The following is a 25564-nucleotide window of genomic DNA, read 5'->3' on the forward strand; positions in this document are numbered from 1 at the left end:
CCTATAAAGGGCCAGAGAGTAAATATTTTAGGCTTAGCAGGACAAATGATCTCTGTCACAAAGACTCAACTCTGCCATCGTGGTGTAAAAGCAGCCATAAAGAATATCTAAACAGGTGGGCTTGGCTGTGGTCCAATAAAACCATATTAGCAAAAACAGGTGATAGGCCAGATTGGCCCTCGAGTTACAGTTTGCCAGCCTCTGCACTATACAGCCTGAGCAGTGTGAATCTAAAAGTTCGTAGTAAGCCACATCAACAGATGGCAAATATACGTGAACTTTCTAGGCAAAGCTTATCTCTGCATTTCTTTCCAGTGTTAAACACGTGCAATATTTTCCTGGCAGTGACAGTGTACTTTCAGGGAAATCTGTGTTTTCAGAGTTTGTGTTTGTTTACAATATTTCTCTAACAAGTGTGAGTGGTGAGAGTCTCCCCACATATTTCCTCTCTAACTCGTTTTTCCCTGGTAATGGTGTACCTTCTTTACCTACCTCCAGAGCTAGTCTGTGGCGAGAAAACTTGGAATTTGGGAGACCGGAACTTTACTTGTCTCTCAAGTAGAAACTTTGTTATATAGCAAATCTATTTAGAATAAGTGGTTTCCTAGAAAAGATAGGAAAGAAATGATCCACTTTAAAAAAAATTAGTCAAGTCTTTGGAAGAGGACAGATTTTTTTTTTTTTTTTTTGCATTGGGGAATTTTTAAATTTATTTATTTATTTTTGGCTGTGTTGGGTCTTCGTTTCTGTGCGAGGGCTTTCTCTAGTTGCGGCAAGCGGGGGCCACTCTTCATCCCAGTGCGCGGGCCTCTCACTATTGCGGCCTCTCTTCTTGCGGAGCACAGGCTCCAGACACGCAGGCTCAGTAGTTGGGGCTCACGGGCCTAGTTGCTCCGCGGCATGTGGGATCTTCCCAGACCAGGGCTCGAACCCGTGTCCCCTGCATTAGCAGGCAGACTCTCAACCACTGCGCCACCAAGGAAGCCCAAGATTTTTTTATACATAAACGTATATAAAATGGGGTCAAGAAAACAAGACAAGTCTGCTTTAGAGAGACCATTAGTAGTTTTTTAGTCCTTACTAAGTGTCAGGTATGTGGGAGAGGGACCAGGATACCATGATTGATGGTTCATCCAGAACTGCATGGAATGTGGTTCCCCACAGGAAAACTGAGGTGTGTTAACAGAAGAAGGGGGGAAGGGATGCTAGAGATTAAAGATTGCCGCTGCTGTGGGTAAGTAGGAGGTGGCGGTCTCACCTCTTTCCTGTGAGTATCAGCTCATCTCTGTTGTGCGGATGAAAAAAGATATTGTGAAAAGCATCTTATCCATCACCTGGTACAAAATAGAGCTGGAATACATGGATGCTACAGGTTTTCATGTTTCTTTATTGTAATTATGTATAAAACATGACACGCCACACATCCTAAGGAGGATTAAGCACGTCCGAGCTGATCACATGTTTGCTAGACTCTGATGCACATCGCCGAGGGCCCATGTGCTGCACATCTTTCTGTTCTTCCGTCCTTAGAGTTTTGACAATGACTCTCCTCATGGTTGCAACATGGCTGCCTCAGCTTCAAGCATCATGTCTTCTTAAGACATCGTTTCAGATAAGAAAGGAGGGAATGTGTGCGAAAAGGGCTCCTTTCATGTATTAGGGAGGGAATCTTTCCAAGAAGGCCTCCTCCTTATGTGCCATTGACCAGAAGTATGTCACATGTCCAGCCCCAACCCCGTCTCCGGCAAGCGGAGTGCAGTTATTATGATTAGCTGTAAAGAATCGTGATTCACCCACTGGGGCTGGAACAAGGAAAGGGTCATGGCCATGGGGCAGGCAGTACTTCCTTTGGCATCTCTCTTTCCTTCTCATGGCTAGAGAACATGTCTGCTTTGTTCACAGTTCTTAACCCAGTGCCTGACCTAAAACAGGCACTCAATATATATTTGTTGGGGAATGAATAAAGTAATGGATGAATATATTGACTAGGTTGTCCTTTTTTCTCATTTATTCTGGTTTCCTCATTTCTCTGAGTCTGGCTGTCCTGGAGCTATTCCTCCTGTCTGAAGATGAGCCTTCCTAAATTTGGTAACATGGTAAGAAATGAATCTGACCTATCACAGTGTTCATTTGCAGCCTTTGGTGTGGGTTGATCACTGCGGTCAAGGAGAGGACTGGAAGGTATGTTCAAGGCCTGCTTGCACGGGCGTGACCAAGACCATTCTCAGCAAAATGAAAAATCAAGGGACCTTGTTCTCTTTCATCTTCTCTCTGGGCAGTTTCCTATGGCTTTTCAAGCTCATCTATTAGAATGTCAACAAAATCACAGAGATCTGCAGAAAATATTTCAGAGAGAAGGTTTGAAGTCACCAAGCACCTTGGAAGCATTAGTTTATTAAGCATTTAATGAGATAATTATAAACCTCTTCCACTGAGCTCATAGCTCAAAATGTCTAAACACCCTCTCTAGGTATCACTTAGTTCATCCAGTTTGAATGAAGCAGTAGAAAATATTTTCTTTTAAGTAGGTGATTCTCCTGGATTTTTCATGATTTCAGTCTTGTTTGCCCCCATTATTGGGTCAAAATGGGCACGTTTATGCTTTAATGCTTGATTCTAGAGTATTCTTGGGAAGGAGATAGAATGATAGAGTGATTGTCTAATCTCAGTTGAATCTGATCTCTATCACTTATTAGCTGTGACTCACCGGGTAAGTTGCTTAATATCTCCAAGCCTCAATTTTCTCATTTGCAAAATGGGGCAATAATTGAGGGCTGTTCTGGCACAGTGTTTGCAGCAAAGTACGGGTGCAATAAATGCTATCTGTAATTGCTTTTGCCAACATGTTATGGTCTTCAGTCTGCCATTGATATGAGCAGCTTTTACAAAGACAGCTGTAAGTTTGTCATATTTGAAAAACAGATATTGCTATTTGGGAAACCCCAATGTCAGTTCAATAGTTGTGAGGCAGAGAATACATCTGTATTGTTGACATGGTTCTGGGCACTGGGATTATATTCCGAACCTGATGGGGCCTTTCAGGTTGCTGAAAGTGACTCTGACCAGTCAACTAAGGGTGGTTAAAAAATACCCATGGAATTGATGTCTATTGTTTTGTGTAAATGAGTTTCTTTAGGCTGAGTTGGTTAATCATATCAGTCAAATGGCCACTTCAGGTTTCCTGAGTTGATTCCGTCCTGCAGTTGGGTGTGAAAGATGCAGTTATGTAATGTGGCAGCATGGAAGACATAGAGGACCAGGGGCTGGACGATGTCGGTCTTCACCATGCTTTCCACTAACACATGGTCACTTAATCAAGTCACCTCAGCATTCTAGGACCTCTGACCTCTAAAGTGAGAATTTAGTACCCACTCATATAATTTAGCTGGTTGTTGCAGAGTAAAGGTGAGAGGATTTTGTTGTGGTGACTATTATTACTGTTACTTAGTGGGGTCTGAGAGGAGAATTTCTTCAGATGCCAGAAATTCCTTGGGTCAAGGACTATGAGAACACTTGTCTTTCTATGATCAGTTCTTTCCAACTTTCTGGATAAAATTCACACTAAATGTAAGAGGAGCTATTAAAAAATCTCTCTGACTGGATCACCTGGAAGTCTGAATGGACTAATGTGGAAGTTTGGTTTCTGAGAAGCACACACTAGGACAGGAAGAAATGCCCAAGAGATTTGTTGGAGGAAACACCTGTGAAGAAAGAGGAGGAAGTAGAAGGAGGCAGGGAGAGCTTTCAGACCCCAGTGCAGGTCTCACACCTGTGAAAGGAGAAGGGGAAGGAGGAATTGGGGAGAAAGAATCTCACATCGGAGTGCACTTCTAAAATCTAGTATTTGGCTAGCCAGTGGGAGTTCTTGAGCCCAAACTGCCCATGACAGCAGTTCTCTGTCCTGCAGAAATGGGCTAGGGCTAGTCCCCTTGCCATCCTCAGTCATTTGCAGGGAGCATCCTTTGGGGGGGGGGGTGGTCTTGGCACGAACGCAGTAGTGGGCCCAGCAACAGGGCATTTAGTCAACTATGCTTCTCATCGCAGAAGAGTTGAGCAGTACATTTTCATGGCCACCCACCAGATTGTCAGAGGTTTTCTCTTTGCAACACAGATCTTAAGGAGTTTGAAAAACAAACCCAAACATTTGTGATAGTGTAGGGTTTGTACCCCAAATCAATGTTCCATTCTGTCCCTTGACTTTCACTTCCTCCTCTGTTTCAGCTAGACCAATCATGTTGAAAACCCCACCCAGGTTTGTAGAGTTCCTCATTTGACAATTAAAAAAAAATCTGTATGTGAATAAGTCACATGAACTGCCTTTGTTTTACCTCCTCAATGAATTATGATTTACTCTCTTGGGTTTCATACGTTTTCCGCCTCTTTACACATCCGTCACTCTTTTAGATGGGAAAGGTCATTGAGGTCAGTTTGCTCCTCTGCCTTCCAGTCTGACCAAATGGACCCAGTTATCCAAAGGGTTTAGACAAGAAGCAGATAATCCAAAAAGATGTATGATAGAAAGGAAGACTTCTAAGGAGGTAATCCACAGATGATGAGAGGGAGGCATTGGAAGTGTCTGTAGGGTTTGCTGAACGTACAGCATTCTTGAAATATGTCATCATCATGGGATACTGCTTGGGTGATCAGTGAGGGACTGAACTAGGATTTGGCACTCTAGTGTCAAAGAAAATGGTTGTTTATTAGATGTTTGCACAGTGGTTGCCTTCTTTCAACAGAAAATAGGTTATTTTTCCCATTGAAAAATAAGTTGTGTTGATGGAGATTGTGGCAGAGACTAGCCAGACACTCCCTAAACCTCTTCCTCTTCCTTCTGAGCATAGCACTGGATGAAATTTCCTGCCTCCTTTATAGTTAGATGTGGTTGTGTAATCAAGTTACAGCCAATAGCAAATGGCAGAAATGGCGAATACCGCTTTCAGATCTGTCGTCCCTGCCAGGAAATTCTCATGTTCTCTCCCCATCCTTTGCCTGCTGGTTGGATGCAGAGGGTCCAGTGGAAACTCCAAGGTCCTAGAAAATGTCAGAGCCACTGAATAAAGGAGCCAGGGTCTCTAAATAACCACAAAGAGAAGACGCTGCTGACCCACATTGGGCTGGAAATTGAGTGGGAAAAAGGATTTATTGAGTGAAGCAGCCGAATTTTTGAGTAAGTCAAGGCAGTTGTCTTATCCAGATAAAACAGAGAGTGTGTGGACGCTCTTGATGAAGAATTACGCCCAAGGGAGGGAGAGCTGGTGGAAGGTCAGTGAGCTCAATTCGGCAGGCAACGTTTGAACGACATCTTGAGTGGAGCATCGTGCTAAGTCTTGAGACTAAGGGCGAGTGAGATGTGTTTGCTGCCCTCAAGGGCTCTGTGCTATAGATACAGGCTTACGGTACAGCTTGACAAGGCGACAGCTATTCGCGCAATGTACAGAAGAAGCTAGGAGCCAGAAAAATTAACTTTCCCTGGGAACAGGGTGCAGGAGTGGCTTCTCAGAGGTGACACCTGACCTGGGCTTTGAAGATTAACAAGGTGGGTAAGGACCCAAGCAGCTGTGCAGGGAGCATTTCTGGCAGAGAGAGGAAAAGAGAAGAGCAGGGATGAGACAGACACCAATTCACCGTCCCTTATGTATAACCTTGAAATCTAATATACTGTGAAAAGCAAAATTTTGTAACCCATTTTGGGTAAAAACTGAGCTGACACACTTATTTGGCAGTAACACTTGCCTTGAATTGCCACGAAGTTATCTGTACCCTTTATTTATCCCACTTAGTGTGGGTATTCACATGCTTCACTGCAGAAATATTAATGTGTTTGGTTATGGGGTATACTCTAGTCCCTGCTAAGGTATTTCATAACTTCTCTATACTCACTCCATTACCTCTCTAAAATCTAAAAACGTGATGAATGACACACCAGGATTCGAGTTTTTAGAACTGTACTATACTAATCAGTTACCTTTGTGGGGTGTTTACCATTCACAAAGTGTTTATGATCACATCGGATGGACGGCTTCTTTCTACAACGTGGAGTCACATGGCGGTTTTCCAGCCCTCCAGCTTCACCTGGCATCACCCCCATCTCTCTTGCTCGGCCACACTGGCCTCCTTTCTGTTTTGCGAATAAGCCCACTGTATTGCAAGTCTCAGGGCCTTTGCGCTAGCTGTTCTCGCTACTTTGAAAGCTCTTCTCCTGGCCCATTACGAATCTCATTCTCATTCTTGAGGTCTCCAGTTTAACGTCTGTTCCTCAAAGAACCTTGCCCTAAGTCTACCGCCAATGGTGGCCTTCATCATAGCACTTATCAAAGTCTATAATTATTTTGTTTATTTCTTTATTTGTTTATTGCACCTCTCCCACTTAATGTAATGTCCAAGATGGCAGGACCCCTGCTTGCTCTTCACAGCTGTGTTCCTGATGCCTGGTGCGATATTTGTAGAATGAATGGATGAATATATCAATGAACAGGCTATGAAACTCGAATCCTCTCTAAGTCTATGAGCTCCTTGCTGTCAGGGTTTTTGTCTTAGGGTGATGACATATAATGGAAAGACCATAGGTTTTGTTTATGATCAGACATAAATTTGCTGTGTGACCTTGGGCAAATTGTACCACCTCTCTGAGCCCAGGTTTCTCTTTTTCTGCCTAATGAAACTAATAATAGTACCTATCACATGGGAATGTAAGTGATAGAATGATAATAAATGTAAACTTTTCAGCATGTTGCCTGGCACATTGTAGGTGCTTAATAAATGCTGGATGAAATGAGTGAATGAGCCTGAGGAAGACACAGAAGCCTTTGCTCCTTTCCCTGCCCTCACACAGTGGCCCTACCCCTATCTAGCCATAAAGGATCCAGGTGAGGTCAGGTAGATGGATAAAGGATTGGAACCTAGCAGCAAACAAGCCAATATTGAGCACTTACTGTGTGCAGCTGCTGGGTTAAGGACACTATAGGACAAGTGGAGATGGCTGAGGCATATTCCTTGTCCTCAAGGAGGTGGCATTTCAACATGGCATTTAGCATTTGAAGATACTGGTGGACGGAAACGTGTGGGTGAGAAACAGCATGGTCAAAAGACATGGTCATAGGATGAGGATAGCGGTTTGGGGAATGTTGAGGAATCTAGGATGTGGGAAAACAGAGGGGAAGACGTAGCTGGAGAGTTGGTTGGGCTCAAACGCACGAGGATTCTGAATGCCAAGCTGAGGAAATTGGACTTGATTCTGCAGATAATGGTGAGTCAATAAAGGCTCTTGAAGAGAGAAGAGAAATGACCCGGCTAGCAATAGGAAGGATGAACTGAGAAGAAAACCCTGAAATGGCCCCAAAGCAGGCAATCCCTCTCAGTGGATTGGGTCAAACACCCTTGTCAATAAACGAGGGTTATAACATCTTTAATTTCATTTTCAGTCAGTGCAGGGACTCTCTAATAGTGGACCATTGGAATCTAGAATTGTTCTCTTCCCTGTGGGGAGAAACATAGGAAGCTGCGGTTTTGATCCCTGTCCTAAATGATCTTACTTCAGTAGAGGGGAGAAGAGTCACGCTCACCTATTAAGTCACATTTGTTCAATCAACTCACAGTTTTCGAGCTCCTGTCACAAGTCAGCACTGTGCTAATGGCAGGGGTGTAAGAATAAAGGCACATCACCTGTTCTCAATGGGTTTCACAGTCTACTGGGAGAGGAACACAGTGACTGCAGTGGGTGGCTAAGAACCACCAAGAATGGAACCAAAAGTGATATGGAAATTTAGGAAGAGAAAACGAGTCATAGAGGCTGAAGTAGTGGAGGAAGACTTCTCAGAGGCCATGGACTTCAAGTTCAAACTCATTCAAGGGATTTTGAATGATTGCTTTGGGGAACAACACAGCAGAGTAGGAAGACAGCATTATATAGAGTAGGAGAATGAACATTTTGGAGTCTGACTACCTCAGTGGTATGGATTCTGAGTCCACTTCCTACCTGTGTAATAGTTAACTAGAGAAATCACTCTGTTTCCTAGTCTCCTCACCTGTAAAATGGGAAAATGGGGGAAACTCACTTGTAGGACTGTGGAAAGCCTAGAGCAGGTGTCAGCAAACATTTTCTGTAAAGGATCAGATAGTCAATGCGTTAGGTTTTGCAGGCCATGTGGTCTCTGTTGTAGCTACTGAACTCTCCCATTGCAGTGTGTTATGACTTGCATATTTGTGTCTCTCCAACATTCATATGTTGAGACCCTAAACGCCCAATGTGATGGTATTTGGAGGTGGGGACTTTGGGAGGTAATTAGGTTTAGATGAGGTCATGAGTATGGGGCCCACATGATGGAATTAGTGCCCCTATAAGAAGACAAAGAATTAATCTCTCTCTGCTCTTCACCATGTAAGGACACAGTGAGAAGACAGCTATATATGAACCTAGAAGAGGGTTCTCGCCAGACACTGAATCTGCCAGCACCTTGATCTTGAACTTCCTGGTCTCCAGAACCTTGAGAAATAAATTTCTGTTAAGTCACTGGTCTATGGTATTTTGTTATAGCAGCCTGAACTAAGACAATGTGGCACGCATTGTAGACAATAGATAAATGAATGGTTATGTTTGTATGCTAATACAATTTTATTTATGGACACCAAAATTAGATTTCACATCATTTTCACATGTCACAAAACATCATTATTATTTTGATTTCCCCCCATCATTTAAAATGTAAAAATCATTGTTAGCTCTTGGCTATGCAAGTGGTGTGCTGGATTTGTTGATTTGGTCTACAAACTATAGCTGCTGGCCCCCGAGATATATTATAGAGCAACGGGTTCTAAAGGTTAGCTGTTATTATTGTTAATCCCACTTATCATATAGGAAAATGGACTTTAGAGAATTCATAAAAGACCCTGGACAAGAATGTCGGTCCTGTGGCTCTTCATCAAGTGCTCTGCCCAGTGAAGAGGGAAGAAGGGCACAATTCAAGGTAACCGACTCTGAGTTCCTTCCTCCCCTCGAATTTCTCTCCACTTAGCATCTCTCTTTACATATTATTTTTAGAACTCTCAAAATGGCAGCCACAAGAAAGCAGAATATCCAAAACAGAAGAAAAAAGGAACTAAGATGAAGGGAAATACCTTTCTCAGTGAACACTAGTTATTTACTTTGAATTCGGCCATTAATCCCAGGACGGAAATGAACCAAAATTTACCCAAAGACACATGAGCATGAAGAGTTAAAAGAAAAACATATGTTTTGGATTTTTTTACTTTAAAATACATTAAAAATTTTTTTATTGGAGTATAGTTGATTTACAATGTTGTGTTAGTTTAAAGTACATTTTTGAATGTAATGGTCTGTGCTTTGCTCCTCTCTCTTACTTAGCTCTGCCAGCTTCTGTCGTACCCTTGTCCTCCTCATTTTCTGGGGAACAATGGATGTTTCAGATAAAAATACGTGTAAATCACTGTGCAAATAAAATGAATAAATATGATGTGCCTGGAAACAGAGCTTAATTTGAAGCTGCCTTCTTCCCTTAGCCTGGGGAAATGCATATCTTACATTTGTGTGTTGCCTTGGTTTTCTGAAGGCTTCTGTGTACAGTTAGCTCATTTGTTTTTTGCAAGTTTTTTTAATTGTAAAAAAGGTGTTTGCATGCTCTCCACGCTTACCATTTCTTCTTCTTCCACCCCAGGGTAAATCAAAAGAAATTGTATAGTCAATGAATCGCAATGAACTTTCCCTTAGCTGGTTGCCCTGCCCCTTCCTAGTCTTTAATCAAACCACGTTCAGGGTCATCTTTCAGAAGCACACATGCTTACCATCCTTGGGCAGCTCTCCATCTGAAGATTTCTCCACCTTTCCAGTTACATCTCCTTTCCCACTGTGGACTCTGCATTCAAGTCACTCCACAGTTTACAGGAGTCAATGCTTCCTCACATCTTTATGCCTTCTTTCACACTGTTTCCTTGGAATTGAATGCTTTCCATCCAAGAATCAGCCTACCTTGAGTGCAGACCAGAGAGAACCAAGGATGCAACTTGAGGAAGCTCTATAGCCACCAAGTCTCTCAGTTTTCCCTCACTCCTTTCAAACACCAGTTTCATCTATTATTTTGAAGGATGAGAAATCCAAGAGTGGGAGTACCAATCCGCGCTACAGTCTCAAATGTGTGGAACATCCGCTATGGACGGGGTGCTGGGAATATACAGCAATGCTTCATCCTTCAGTGAGCCTGCAGCTAGCAGGGAAGATAAGGCCAGTCCATGAATTCCCAGAACACCAGGCAGGAAGTTATAAGAAGAATATGTATAAATAGAGGGTCCCATATAAAGCTCAGAGGAGGGAAAGGCTATATTAAGCTGAAGCAATCAGAAAAGACATTTTGGAGCATTTGCTATGTGATTTGGACCTTGAAAACGAGAAAGATTTGAATAAGTGAAGATGGTTTAGAAAGTGGAAGAGTGTTGATGCCAGAAGTTCATTCCATGCAAAGCCAAGGAGGTGGAAGAGAGCTGGGCTTTCAGAGAGAACAAAGAGACTCAGCTTAGCAAGAGCAAGGAGGAGCTGAAGAAATAAAAGGAGGAAAGATGGATCAGGGCCAGGTAATGGAGGACGCAAAGGTGTTAGCTGATAACTCACCCACAGATCCCCAGACAACTCACCCACAGATCCCCAGACAACTCACCCACAGATCCCCAGACAACAAGCCAGCTGTACACTCAGAAAGTTTTTCTTCTGATTCAAGCTGGCAAAAGAGGTTGCCTGGCAGGGGTACCCCAGAACTTCATCAGAATGCTGCTTGTCCGCTTTTAGACAATCAGCACAGTGGTGCCAATGCTTTAGAGCTGTATTAAAATACTTTTGTTAATCTTGGACTTTTATTGAGTTTATTAGAAACATGCACCCTGAAATGAGAGTTAGGGACCACTTGCTGATAAGACCCCAATATTGAACAGAAAAAGCCAGAGAAATGTCAAGTTATTCTGTGTGTACATGTATTCACCTCTTGCAGAGAAATCATAGAGCTTTGCTAATGTCATGCTCCCAGGTGGCTTTTTAAACGTGGTAATTACAGATACGTGAGCAGTAAAAGAAAACTGTACATGAGAATGAAGATAATCAAAGAATTACCTTTATTTGGACATTTTCTATGTAAGACGGTATTATGTTGGCCAGAGGTGGACCTTGACTCCTGGGCTGATCAGACTCTAATTAGACCCTGAGTCCCACCACCTATCACAGCTTATCTCAAATGGTAAATGGATTACTTCTTAATTCTTGTCAACAAACACTTTCTGGTCCCCAACTAGGCATCAAGAACTGTGCTATGTGCTAAAGTAGGTGGAGAAATGAAGTGAAATTAAAATCATCCTACTTCTTGACGTCCTTGCAGTCTATTGGGGTAGACACAGATCCACAGACCTTTTCAAAGCAATGTATTAAAGGATCAGATGGCAGTGAGCACAGGTGCCGTGGGAGCCCTGAGGAGGAACATCTCCTTAGTCTGGACTAAAGATTTTGAGAAGGGCCAGGGAGGGTTGACTGAAGAAACTGACACATCAGTACAATTAGAATCTTCTCTCCTGTTGCTCCAGCTTTAAAATCACAGCATCTCAAAGCTGGCTATCCTCGAAGTTAGAACACCTATCAAATTCAATTGTCATCCCTTGCTTAACTGTCTGAGCTATGGTAAACTTCAAAGGACTTCGACTGTTTCTATTTTGCACATAATGTGTCTCCACCACGTAACAGTATCTGACGCCTAATAGGTTCTTATAAATATGGGTTGTGTGTTAAGGAAGAAAATATTAGCCTAGGAATTTTCACCCTCACTCTCCAAGCGCTAAGGGGAATTCTGCTGTAATATTTAATGCATTCCTAATTCTGAGCCAAGTCTGGAAGGAAATGACAAAAGAAGGAAAAGCAAGTTAGAATGTTGGACCAAAAGGAACTTGGAAATCAGCTGATTCTATGCCTCATTTCTACAGATAGAAAATTGAAATTCAGAGAAGTTATATTGTAACTGTTAGTGCAATGTCACCTATGTAATTAGCAGCAGAGCGAGTCTAAACACCAGGTATCCTGTTTGCAGTACTCCCTTCCTGTGAGGCATACGTATTATTTTTCTATCAGCTACAGATATGTAGGGAGGGAAGTGCAAAGGATTCTGGAAAGGGCTTATTTCTTTTGCCACTGTATAGAATAGTCTGGATTCTAAAGGAGCTTCACGTTGCAAGGAAGGCTTTGTTTAACAGAACATTTTATGTGATAGGATTATGCTCTACAAAACCCCCAAATTTTAAAGGATGTGTTCTTCCGTGCTAAGTAATTGCTTCTGGCAGGAGCGTCTTCTACTTTTTAAAAAAGACCCCTTCTCTTGCTTTCATCTGATATCTCAGTAAGGCCCCAGAGGGAAATGTTGGGAACAAATGCTTATTCGAGCTGTAATAGTCCCTTGAAAAGTGAAGCTTGAAATCCTTTAGGGACCCCAGTGTTCTTTCAAAATTGATTTTGACATTGTAGAACTACATCCTAACTAACTTCCATGCCAAAATATGTTGTGACTAGTGTTTGGATAGTTGAAAGAATATTTAAAAAATAAGTTTTCATATCAAGAGCAGAAAAACAAATGGTTTGTATGCTGTGACCTGGGGATTTTCCTTAAAAAGCATTTTCTAAAGTGGTTATAGGAAGAAATTATGAGAGTAGAAGATTAATTGGCAGGTATGAGATACTGTCCTAATAGAAAAGATGAAATGAACCCACCCCCCCACCCCAAAAAAAAGCACCAGGGAAAAACAAACTAAGAAAACTTGTTATTGTATTATCAGCAATAAAAATCCATGATTTCTAGCGTTTATTAAGCACTCACCATATGCCGGGCACTGCTGTAAGCCCTTATAGGAATTAATGCATCTAATCTTCCCAACAACCCCATGAGGAGGGTACAGTTAATATCCTCATTTTAAAAAGAGTGAAATGAGGCACAGAAAACTAATGTAACGTTCTGGAGGTTACAGTCTAGGAAGCAGTGGCGTTCACGTTCAAACATAGGGAGTCGGGCCCCAGAGTCCATGTATTTTTTATTTTTTAAGTTAAAAATTTAAATACCAAACTAACATGTGTCCTGTGGGCATACCTCATGATCCCAAATTCCACTTAACATGAATGGACAGGTACGCATACAAATATTTATGTACAAGGGTGTTCAGCAAACCATTACTTCCAATAATGGAAATTGGAAACAATCCAAATACTGAACAATTAGGGGTGTATTAAGTGCTCAGTTGAAAAAATGGAAAAAAGAAAGCAAAATACAGAGAAGAAAATGAAATCCCTCATAACCCCTATACTCTGAAATAACCAGGAAGAAATTGCTGAGCTTGTCTTTCCAGCTTTTTTCTATATTTTGTTTCTGATACAAAATTGGGATCATACTGGATATATTGCTTTATAATTTGACTTTTCTATGCAGATAGTATGATAAATCCTTTTCAAGCCACTAGTTATTCTTCTACCACTTATGTTAATGGCTTCAAGGTGTTCCTTTATTTGTACATATCATGATTTATTTAAACGTTTTATTGTTGGAGCTGTGCTCTTTTAACCATTATTCTATGATGCCTTAATGGATGGTAACCCACTGATCTCTAAAAGTAGCACAGGCTCTCTAACTTGGAGCTCAAGACATTGCATGATTTGCCCTAACTATTCTAATTTAATCTTCCTGTCTTTTATAATTCACTAACCCTGAATTATAGAACCATTTGTTCTAGAAGTGTAACTGGGCATGTCTTACAGCACTCGTGCAATTCCTCTTATGGCATGAGTATATCTACCTAATGATCTAGCTATATTCTACTAGGCTGAAAACTTATTGCAAGCAGAATGTCTGCCTGAATCAACTTCCTAACCCCATATGGGAGAATTGTGTCATACACTTAGTAGATGCTCAGTAAGTGTTTATGGACTAAATGAAGGCCATATTATTTTTAACAGTGTAAAAATTTCAAATATCTAATGATGGGGGCAAGTTGAATATAAACTATGACATGCTGGTATAAAGAATTTTGAACAATAATTAAAAGGAGAAACACAACAAAAGAGAAAAGGTCTGAAACAAAGCAGAAATAGAGTTAAATTCTTAAAACCAGGTCCCTTCATAGCTCTTCCAAACTTCTGTTCACTATTCCTCCACTTAGTCTGACTTCTTTGAATGGTTCACTGCTCACAAGCCTACAATTCTCAGCCTCCTTCTTATCTGAGAGCTTCTGTAGCTCTTTGTATCACAGTACATATCAGAGAAGCCAGAGCACAGCTGGGGCTCAAGGAATGGTTGTTGAATGAATGATAAATGGAGAAATATGGGTAGGCAACAAGACTTAGGGCCCTGGTCTTGATGCTGGCATCATTATTCTCCTATCTTAGCAGATTTTCTTAAACTGTTCTCCCTGAATCCCCAGGAATCCACACACACACACAAATTGTGGCGATTATAATAGAAGAAATATATTTAAACGTATTAGTAATGCACAGGCTCAGCAAAATGTCAGGTTTTTCTAATTTTGCTGGAATGAAATCAATTTAGTGTAGCAACACAGCCTCATGCTAATTAGAAGCCTTAACTGGCATCTTCAATTAAGAAAACTGTGAACCATCAAAATCACTTAAAAATAGTATTTTAAAAAATGGGTACATGATCTTTTAAAAACTTAAAGCCTGTTGGGATAAAAATAATTAGTATAAAAAACTGAAAACTGTTTAAAAAAATTGGGATTCAGTTTTAAAATCTGTAAAGTGGAGATTGATTGATCTCCTAGGTAAATCTCAGATATTTATATCCTAGGTACAGATTAAAATTACCTCAGTTCCTATCTTTGTCCATTGTTATACCATCAGAAGGCCAAGGTCCTATCTCTTTGTCTATTCCCGATTCCTAAATCAGAGGTTGGGCTATGTTAGTTGCTAAACAAATACTTGTTGACTAGATAACTGAACAAGCTTTGAACACTTTCTGAAAAGGAAGAAAAGGAATTATATCCCAGGATATAAGTGAACCATTTAGGGAATAATGATGAGTTAGACCATATTGACTTTTACAAATGGGAACTGTGAGGTCACTTGGAAACAGACAATTGGCAAGTTGAATAACTGCATTGCTGGTGGGAAGGGAATTAGATAGGAACTCAATGAACCAAGCGTCTCTTTGGGAATGGTCACAGACAGTGGGAACAAAGAGGTAGCAATTTTTAGAAAGAAGAGAAAGAAACACAGACAATTATTGCCTACCGAATTTATCCATCCTTGCTGCCCACAAGTCTCTTTCTTTAGTGCATGAATGAAGAAATAAAAAGAACATGACCCATGAAGACTGAAGCAAGGACTCAAAAGATAGAGTTTGTAATGTGAGGATGAGGAGGAGGAGGAGGAAGAGGACGACAATGATACTTATCAACATTTTATGATCATTTGCTACGTACAAGACACCTTGCATAATGGAGTAGGACCTAATGGAAGGACAGAAGATGATAGATTAAGGAGATTAAATAAAATTATTAAGTAAAGGACCTAATCTAAGAGGAATCAATCTACTTTAAGTCTTCTTTTCACCCATTAGGGTCAAACAGACCTATATTTGAATACAAGTGTACCAATTACTAACCATGTGTAGCTTGGTGAGTTGCTTAGCATCTCTGAGCCTAAAATTGATTACCTGTAAAAAGGGAAAAGGAACACATAGTTTACAACACTATTGTGAGGATTTAATGAAATATTATATATGGAAGTAATTTGTTAACTGCTATGCAAATATGAGATTTCAAAGATGAGCTATTCCTATTACTCAACAGTTAGATAAGATGTACACAAACAACCAGGAATAGTAAGCAGTGGGTAATTGTGTAGGAGTGGGAAGGAGAGCCATGTGGTAAAAGCTGAGTGGTTGAAATGAGGCAAGAGAACTAATGGAAGTCATATCACATCGGGCCTGCAGACCCATTGTCTGCAAAACACTTTGACTTTTATTTGAGTGAAATGGAGAGCCAGTGCAATATTTAGAGCAGGGCATAAAAGGCATAATATAATGTGTGTCTTAAGAGGATCACTTTGGCTGCTGTGCTTAGAATAGACCGTAGGGGGTTAAGGCAGGAGGGGAAAAGTCAGGAGGTTATTACAGTAATGCAGGTGAAAGATAATGGTGGCTTGGACCAGAGTGGTAGTGGTGGGTTGGTGAGAAATGGCTGAATTTTAATATTTTCTGAATATAGAGCCAAGAGTATTTCCTGATAAATGGGGGGTATGAGAGACAGCACAGATAATTCTTATTCCTGGATTTTATTTTATTTATTTAAAAAATTTTTTATTGGAGTATACTTGATTTACAATGTTGTGTTAGTTTCAGGTGTACAGCAAAGTGAATCAGTTATACATATACATATATCCACTTTTTTAAAGATTCTTTTCCCATATAGGTCATTATGGAGTATTGAGAAGAGTTCCCTGTGCTATACAGTAGGTCCTTACCAGTTATCTATTTTTTATATAGTAGTGTTTTTGTGTCAATCCCAATCTCCTAATTTATCCCTCCCCCCCACTGTCCCTCCTGGTAACCACAAGTTTGTTTTCTACATCTGTGACTCTATTTCTGTTTTGCGAATAAGTTCATCTGTACCATTTTTTTTCTTTTTTTAGATTTCACATATAAGCAATATCATATGATTTTTGTCTTTCTCTGTCTGACTTACTTCACTCAGTATGACAATCTCTAGGTCCATCCATGTTGCTGCGAATGGTATTATTTCCTTCTTTTTTATGGCTGAGTAATATTCCATTGTATATACGTACCACATCCTCTTTATCCATTCCTCTGTCAATGGACATTTAGGTTGCTTCCATGTCCTAGCTATTGTAAATAGTGCTGCAATGAACATTGGGGTGCATGTGTTTTTTGAATTATGGTTTTCTCCGGATATATGCCCAGGAGTGGGGTTGCTAGTTCATATGGTGACTCTATTTTTAGTTTTTTAAGGAACCTCCATACTGTTCTCCATAGTGGCTGTATCAATTTACATTCCGACCGACAGTGTAGGAGGGTTTTCTCCGTACCCTCCCCAGCATTTATTGTTTGTAGATTTTTTGATGATGACCATTCTGACTGGTGTGAGCTGATACCTCATTGTATTTTTGATTTGCATTTCTCTAATAATTAGTGATGTTGAGCATCTTTTCATGTGCTTTTTGGCCATCTGTATGTTATTCCTAGATTTTCACCTAAGCAACTGGAAAGCTGATTGCCATCTTCTGAGATGGGGAAGCAGCAAATAGCCTAAGCTTGGATAGGAAAGATCAGGAATTTGGTTTAGGACATGTTGAGTTTGAGAGGTTGGTTTCGTATCCAAGTGGACATATCAAGAGCTGAATTTTAATCTGGAGTTTGGGAGCTGGGTCTGGGCTAGAGACATAAATTTGGGCATTGCTGGCATGTAGATAGATGGTATTTAAAGAGATGCAGTGCAGCAGACAACTGCTCTTTTCCCAAGATTGATTTCACCTTGTTTTAGCCTAGGTCCAAGAAGTGGGGTTTTCCTTAATTTCTCTTGCCTCCATTCCTTCTACCTCTGCTCTACCCCAATAACTCCATGATACCTCATAGGATAGAACCATCCATTCACATCTTAAGTCTCTTGTACTTTGCTGGTTTATTTTTCTGTCTCTACTCAGCTTTCCCAGTGCAGTGACTGCCACATGTTGTTGGGATTTTGGTCCAAGCCACCGAAGAAGACAGTGAAGCTAAGTGATGCAGGAAGTAAACTCATGACCTTAGATTCGGGAAACTGGTGCACCAACCACTGAGAAACCAGAGATGGAGGATTTTTGCACAAGCATAAGCAGAGTATAAATCAACATCTCTGCCTTCAACAAAATCCGCATCTTAAGTGCAAGTTTATTTACTCTGTATATTCTGGGGGACAAATGCTTGGTATTTATCCAGAGAGGGTACTGGAGAACCAGGAGAATTGTCTTTTGCTTTCAAGTAGTGTATACTTTAGAGGGGGAGGTCAATGCTTATTCATGAGAAACCATATCATGTATTCAGGAGAAAAGAAAGGGGCAATGGATGGATGGAGGGGTTGCTGAGAAATGAGTGACTCTTATTTGACCATCACATTCTAGAATAAATGTCATGCCATCTGGAAAGTCTTCATTAATTCTTCATAAGAATGGTCAATAGATCCATGATTCTCCAGAGAATACTCCTATTATTTTATACGATTTATTTTATTATTGCAAAAATAATGTACCTTCTTTGTAAAAAAATCATAAAATAAAAATAAACAAGAGCAAAAAACACAGAAAATTTCACGACCAGAGATGACTGTGAGGTCACCTTTTGGGTATTTTTTTCTATGTATTTACTTATTTTACAAAAATGAGATCACACTGTACTTCCTTGTAGCCTTTTTTCTCACTTGACAATAGAGCTGAAGAATTTTCCATGTCATAAGCATTTGCCTACAACATCATTTGCATATCTGCCTATTATCAGTGTCATGGCTATATTACGAAGGTGATGGTGGGCTTGGGGCTTGTTTCATTTTATTTTTCTTCAGCATCCAGGGCAATGCTGGGTAACGGGATGTTCTTACAATCACAGAATATTAGAGCCCAAAGCTCCCTCAGGCATCATCTAGTTAATTTCCTATTTTGCAGATGGAAAAGTTGGGACTCAATGTGTTAAATGGATTGGCAGTTCAGGTGGTCAGAAAGCCGCAGAACCAGAATCAAAACCAAGTGCCTGGACTCCAAGCATCGCATCCTTTCATTACCAAGTTCAGACTCAGAGTAAACCCAACATCTGTGAAATAGACATGCAGTAAAAAGAAAAGGGTATACTTGGGCAGGAGAAGTTTGGGGAGGAAAGGTCTCTTGTGGTCCTTTTGGAACTTTCAGTTTTACTTCAAACCCTGAGATGTCAGAGGTTCATAGAAGGGTGAAGTTGCAGCATGAGGTACAGGGAAGAGGCAGCTTGAGAAAAGAAACTTAGGAGCTCAGGTTTGCAAAACCCACGGTTGTGCAGTAGCTCAGCTCCAGCCAACACCCTGAAGGATGCAACAAAGCACTAGGAGAGTGAATGGCCACCCAGAGCCTCAATTCTGGTTTCACACTATATCTGAAGGGCTCCCATCCCTCAGCATTGGCCTCTAGGAAGCCTAATGACATTTCAACTTTGCTCTTGGTCAGGAATGGTTTTTCAGTTTTGACTTTGACAACCCCGAATGTTCCTGACTTCCCGGAATCACTCTCCAAGCCTCCTTGCTGTGGAGGGAGGAGAGTGGTGCTCAGAAAGCTTCAGAACACATTCAACTGTGAGTGAAGAGCAAGGAATGCTGGGAGTTCCAGCCTGCTGTTGACATGACGCCATCCTGCCAAATCCTCTTCATATTTCCACTGGTGTGATTGACCTGAAATGCACATGGGCTGCACCACTTCTTCCCTAAAACCTTCCGTGGCCTCAGGGTAAAGTCCACGTCCCTTTGTGTAGCATTCAGGACCCTCTACCACCTGACATTTGCCCACCTCTGCCTCATCTCTGCCATTTTGTCTTCAGCAACACCAAACTTCCTATGGGTTCCTGTACAGAACCATCCTATTTTTCTCATCCAGTTCCTGCTCTCTGGAGTGTGCGTCCTCTTCTTTTATCCATGGTTAATCTCACTTAGCTAGATTTTGTACCCTCTCTGTCTACTTAAGTAACTCTAAAATTCCATAATCTGTGATAATGTCTGAAATATTCTCGGGAATTTTCAGTCAAATGATTGAACTTCATCCTAAATCTTATACTCCCATCTGAGATCAATGCTATTTCACTCAGTGGCACATTCCAGATGAGATCAGGTGCGTTCAGGATGGTCATAGAGTAGTGGCACGTTCCAAGTCACTGGACACCTGCTAAACACACAACATTAGTAAAGTGGGGAGCAACAACTTACCAGACTTAGAATCTAAACAGAACCCCATTGCTTATTTTTCCCAGCTGCAAGTTATCTGGATGGCATAGACGGTTTTCTCTAGTCCTGCACTTAGAATATTTACTTAAATACTGGCAGTGATAAAATTGTGGGAAAGAAATTGCACATTCATCAAAAGCAGGCGACCTGATAGAAGTGCATAAACATGGCAGTCATCTCAAAATTAAATTACCCTATATACATGGTTTGCTTGTCATTTATGTACTTATATATTTCTATACCCATCAGCCTTAATCACTTACAAGAATGAATGTGTGCATTTAAGAACAAATGTTTGTGACATAAGCTAATGGTTAATTGAAAATTTCTTCTTAGAGGAGAAAGCTGGAAGACAATACTAGAAAAGACAAAAGCTTTTTAAAAAGAACAGCAAGACTTGCTAATACCACACAGTTTGATTTTAGCTCAACCTAAAGGAAATTCCTGCTGAGATGCCTCAAAATTATTGTTTTTAAAGCATGCCATACCTAGCACAGAGAGACAGATCAGCTTATCAGAAAGAACACTGAATTTAGCATCAGGAAAATTGAGGCCAACTCCTTGCATAGCCTTTTCTGGGTGTGTGATCATAAGAAATTCATGTAACTTCTTCAAGTCTATTTCCTCAAATTTAATCTGGAAATAATGCTGCAGCCTTGCTATTAGGTTTGAAAAACACAAAATACATGAACTTACGTTGAGGTGCTAATTAAATCTCATTTGCATTAATATCTTATTTTTCTATTCCCATCTGTATCATAAAAATCAGGGTCATAGAATCCAAAAATACTACTGCTACTAACACTGTTACAACTGGCGCTACTATTACAGCAACAATAACAACAACTACTACTACTATTACTAGCTGATATTTATTGAGAGTTCATTATACATCTACATTGTTTTGGCATTTTACATGAATTAATCATTTATGCCTCTTAAAACTCCTAGGAAGTGGCTAATATTATTTTCTCCATTTTATGAGCAAACAACTGGAGACCCAGAGAAGTTAAGGAACTTGCCTAAGATCATACAGTTAGTAATTGCAAGACTGGGATTTGAACCCAAGCTTAAACTCGAGTCCTAGCATTAAGAATTATACTTTCTTCCCTATCTAAAAATAATAGTAAAATTACCTTACCGTTGGATTGTTCTTCGTTCTTTCATAGAGATAATCTCATTTTATCCCTCCAGCAGTCCTTTGAAATAGAGGTGATTATCTTTTACAGATATGAAACTTGGGTCAAAAAGATTAGGGGATTAGCCCAAAGTCACCCTCCTCCAGAACAGTAAAATCAGATGGTTGTCCCACTATGGTGGGAACTAAGAACTTCTCCCATCCTGTTTCTGGCTCTCTTCTGCTTTTGCAGGCACGTCCCCCATTGAATATGCCTTCCACGAAGACCCCAATTGAGTCCTGGTGTGTTTTTATTTGTTTTGAAAGCTCTCTCTTCTCTGTCATTCTTTGCGGCACTGTCTGTGACGCGTGAGACTACTTGTTTCTTCGAGCATCATGTGGTTCTGCAGAGCTTAGAAGGAGTTACAGTGGACTTCCAGATCAGATGTCATTGGAATGTAAGGGAGTCATCTGAGAGGAAGACTCCAGGTGAAATGAACCTCTGAGGTCAAGGTCACCTCCTCTCCAGACGCTGAGCTCACCACTTATCCACACTTCCTCTGAGGGAAACACAAGTTCCTCCTTAAATAGAACCTCCCCGATGTCATTGCTCTCTGCAAATTTTAAGCGTGCACTCTATTTTCTGTTGTCTGCAGTTTTGAATACTCCATAATCTGGCCTTGATTAACCTGCCTAAGCCCGCCAGCCTGTTGTCTCCCAGTTATGTCATCTTTCTCTGCGCTGTCTCAGAACCCTGCGCTTAGGATGTTCCTTCAATTAGAACTCTCTCTTTAAACCCTTAGCTTGGCTAACATAGTCTCAGCTTATATGTGACCTTCCTTGACTCCCTAAACCACTCCTCTGCTCTTCCATCTCATGTACTCTCTTTAAAAAAGGATGCTCTACTCATTTCAGCATTTGTTACATTGCCTTGAGATTGCCTGTTTAATTGTCCATCTCCTGAACTATGCAATGAGCTCTTTGGGGGCAGTGGGTTTTGGTATCTCCTATAATGCCTGCACATAGTAGTTGCTCAATAAATAGCTGTTGATTAAATGCTTATTTCTATTTCTGAAGTCACCAAATACTTTGAAAAGATTTCTGATTGATGTCATTGCCTTCTAGACTGTGAGTTTTCTGAAGACATTCTGCCTTATTCAGTGCTGCATCTTCAGTGGCTGTCATGGAGGAGGCACTCAGTAAATGAGGAACTGACCAGAATTTCAGATCCTCTAATCCTGCCCGTCAGCCTCTCCACAGCCTGCCCTGCCTCTTCTGAAATGCATTCCTCTCCACAATTCCTCCATCTTCCATTTTCCCTTTATTTTTAATGACTTCCCTTGTGGTTCGATCTACATAATTTAGCATTTGCTTATATTATTTGCTCTCACTTTTCCTGTGTTTTATGTGTTCATATCCCTCCCCTGCTAATGAAAATAAGTGTAAGCATAAATGGGATAATAATTTTTTGTATTATTATAACTTCTACCCACCTTCTTCATCATATTTGAAAAATTATATACTCATCAGTGATAAATGCCCACATTTAAAGAGCTCTTAAAATGTGCTACTTGTGAGTGCTTTTCAGACAGATTACGTTGATCTGCACAAGAACATGAGAAGTAGGCACGGGGGAAACTGAGTCTTAGTAAGGCTCTGTCTTATCCAGGTGGTGAATGACAGAAGCAGAATTTAAATACAGAGCCCATGCTTTCAACCATTTCTACCTCTGCACCATTGATAATTTAGAAAAGAAGACAAACAATAAAAATAATATTAACAACACCCATAGTTCCGATCCACTACTAGAGGCAGCTACTGCTACCATTTTGGTACATGGCTTTTTTGTCTCTGCCTATGGTAAGCAGCCTCTAGCTTGACCCCCACCTCCAGCTATTCACTCCCTTGTGTACTCCCCTCCTGTTGAGTGAGGGCTAGATTTAGTAACTCACTTCTAATGAATAGAATAAAGCAGAAGCAATTGAACATAACTTCTGAGATGAGGTTATAAAAAGACTGCAGCTTTCATATTGAGTCTCCTTTTCTTTTTCTCTCTGAGATCGCTCATTTGGGGAGAAGCAAACTGTGTATTGTGAGCAGACCTGTCGAGAAATCCATGTGGTTAAGTAACTGATGACTCTGATCCATAGCCAGCAAAGACCTGAGACCTGCCAGTAGCCAGATGGGTGAGTTTGGAGGCAGCTCCTCTCCTGTTGAGCTTGATGATGGCTGCCCCATCAACACACTGATTCTGGCTTTGTGTGTGAGAAAGAGCGAGCCAGAGGCAGCCAGCTAAGCTGTACCTGGTGTCCTGACCCAGCGGCTGTGGGATAAACAAATGTTTGCTGGCTTAAAGTAGTAATTCGGGGGGTATTTTGTATATATTGCAATAGGTAAATAATACACCATCCTATAGACATTTATCTAAATATGGTTGATCATCTATGTTTTACTATTTATCACAGATCAAAATTTAATTTATTGAGTGAAACAAGCTGATAAACCTTGCTAACAGTCTGTAAAATTCTTTTTTTTTTTTAATTGTGAAATATAGCCACATACAGAAAGTACGCAAGACATCCATGTGCACCTGAAAGAATCATACACAAACACCCTGGTCCCAATTTCAGTATATTTTATATTTTAAATAAAATAAATCTGCAAGGTATATGTAAAATCAGTCACGATATCATCTCCAAAGAGAAGATAAAAGGCAAGCTAAATAGAGGGTACCATTTCAGGATGGTTTATGAATCAGGGTCTCTGAATCTTTCTTTTGTAAAATCTTTCTTATACACTTTTCTTTAACTGTCTAAAGAGGAAATGCTTAACTTTGTCCTCAGGAAGAAGTCTAGGAATTGTGCCATAGTGGAGCATATATAATATGTGGGACAGAGTGGGGCCTCTGTACAAAATTGATAAAGGGATGAATGAACTTGGAATTAAGAACATGGATTTGAGCTCCTTCGCAACTGATTGGAAGTCAGTGATGTCATCACTTAACATATATGAGATTTAGTTTCCTCATCTTTAAAATGGGAACATGCTCATGAAGTTGTGAGGTTTAAAAAAAATAGCATTGTCTATATGAGTCCCGTTTACAGTGTGCTCAGTGTATAGCAAGCCCTCAATACATCAATTACTCTTGAGTAATCATTCTGATTTCAGAATTCCATCAAATATTGATTTATTACTATATAAGACTTAAGTAAACATAGTTATTTTATTTTATCATTATATTTCTTGGCCACACCGTGCAGCATGCAGGATCTTAGTTCCCTGACCAGGGATCGAACCCGTGCCCCTGAAGTGGAAACACAGAGTCCTAACGACTGGACTGCCAGGGAATTCCCAACATATGTATTTTAAAACATCACAACTTTATTTCTTATTAAATGATAAATGCTCATAATAAAATAATTTTAAAGAATATTTTTTTTAAGTATGAAGAAGAAATCAGCAAATCACTTCAAAATTCCACCAGCAAGAAATAACCAACATTAACTCTGGTGGACATCATTCCAAACATCCCTGTGCACATACGGATGGGTTGGAAGAATGGAAACCTAGTTAGGTAGATAAAAAGCTAGCTAACTAATTAGAGATCATAATGCTTTTTAAAATAAAAACGTTACATAATTACACTTGATTGTAACTAAAGAAAAATAAACTGAAGTGAAACTGAAGAAATTGCTGAAATTTAGATCATGTTTCTTTTTTTCTCCATTGCCAGCGATAGTATTTCCTCAAATATCTCTCTAAGAAGGGTTAAGTAAAAACTTGATGAAATCAAATGTTTCATTTTTCTCTTTGAATATACATCTTCCAATTTTTCAGGCAATACTAATTAAAAATAACCTCCTACTATAAAAGATTAAGTGTTTTTTGAGAAACCTCCACACTGTTTTCCACAGTGGCTGCACTAATTTACACTCCCACTAACAGTGTACTAGGGTTTCCTTTTCTCCACATTCTCACCAACATTTGCTATTTGTGTTCATTTTGATGATAGCCATTTGACAGGTGTGAGGTGACATTTTATTGTGGTTTCGATTTGCATTTGCCTGATGATTATTGATGTTGAGCATTTTTTCATGTGCCTATTGGCCATCTGCATTCCCTCTTTGGAAAAATGTCTATTCAAGTCTTCTGCCCATTTTTTAATCGGGTTATTTGTTTTTCTGATGTTGAGTTGTACGAGCTGTTTATGTATTTTGGACAGTAACCCCTTATCAGTCATATTATTTGCAAATATTTTCTCCCATTAAAAATAAAACTAGCATATGACCCAGCAATTCCACTCCTGAGTATATATTTGAAAAAACCCAAAAATGCTAATTCAAAAAGATGCATGCACCCCAATGTTCATAGCAACACTATTTACAATTGCCAAGAAATGGAAGCAACCCAAGTGTCCATAACAGATGAATGGATAAAGAAGATGTGAGATATACATTCACA

At 40.2% G+C, this 25564-nt stretch overlaps 1 protein-coding gene across 6 annotated transcripts in view; it reads left to right on the top strand.

The window, feature by feature from the left end:
- Window positions 1-25564, top strand: part of LOC309647105 (uncharacterized protein) — a 408982-nt gene that overhangs the window by 338031 nt on the left and 45387 nt on the right. For 4 of the 6 annotated variants that reach the window (XM_082434107.1, XM_082434109.1, XM_082434110.1 and 1 more), the window contains one exon: window positions 9038-9277. The gene's annotated coding sequence lies outside the window, so the exon portion shown is untranslated. Of the gene's footprint in view, window positions 1-1164; window positions 1235-8854; window positions 8964-9037; window positions 9278-19219; window positions 21593-22228; window positions 22449-23162; window positions 23290-23946; window positions 24086-25564 lie in introns of those variants that run through there. The other 2 variants (XM_082434106.1, XM_082434108.1) reach the window with 2 other exon arrangements.

The sequence above is a fragment of the Balaenoptera physalus genome (assembly GCF_965194825.1).
Source record: "Balaenoptera physalus genome assembly, chromosome: 17".
Classification (NCBI taxonomy): domain Eukaryota; kingdom Metazoa; phylum Chordata; class Mammalia; order Artiodactyla; family Balaenopteridae; genus Balaenoptera; species Balaenoptera physalus.